Raw genomic sequence first — 571 nt, 5'->3', positions numbered from 1 at the left:
ATATATTTATATATATATATATATACACATTCTTAAATACTCACAACTATAAATATATAAAGAAAGAATATTATGAATAAATACACATACATGCATGCCCTCACACACAAACACACACACACATATATATATATATATATATATACATATATATATACATATATATATATACATATACATATATATATACATATATATATATACATACACATATGCACATACACATATATACATATATATATACACACACACATACATACTCATATACATACATATATATATATATAAGAATAAATAACTATACACTAATACTCACTTAAAAAAACATAGAAACATATAGAAAATATACACACATATATACACAGAAAAACACATATATATATATATACATATATATATATACATAAATATATATACATACACATATATATATACTTACTAATTTATATAGACAAATCACACACACTCACATATATACTTATACCCATATATATACATATACATAATTACATACATAAATATACATATACATACATATACACAAAAACATATATATATATATATATATATA

This window comes from Octopus bimaculoides, unplaced genomic scaffold (genome assembly GCF_001194135.2).
Source record: "Octopus bimaculoides isolate UCB-OBI-ISO-001 unplaced genomic scaffold, ASM119413v2 Scaffold_299804, whole genome shotgun sequence".
In the NCBI taxonomy this organism is placed as follows: Eukaryota; Metazoa; Mollusca; class Cephalopoda; order Octopoda; family Octopodidae; genus Octopus; species Octopus bimaculoides.
This window is presented reverse-complemented; position numbering follows the sequence as displayed.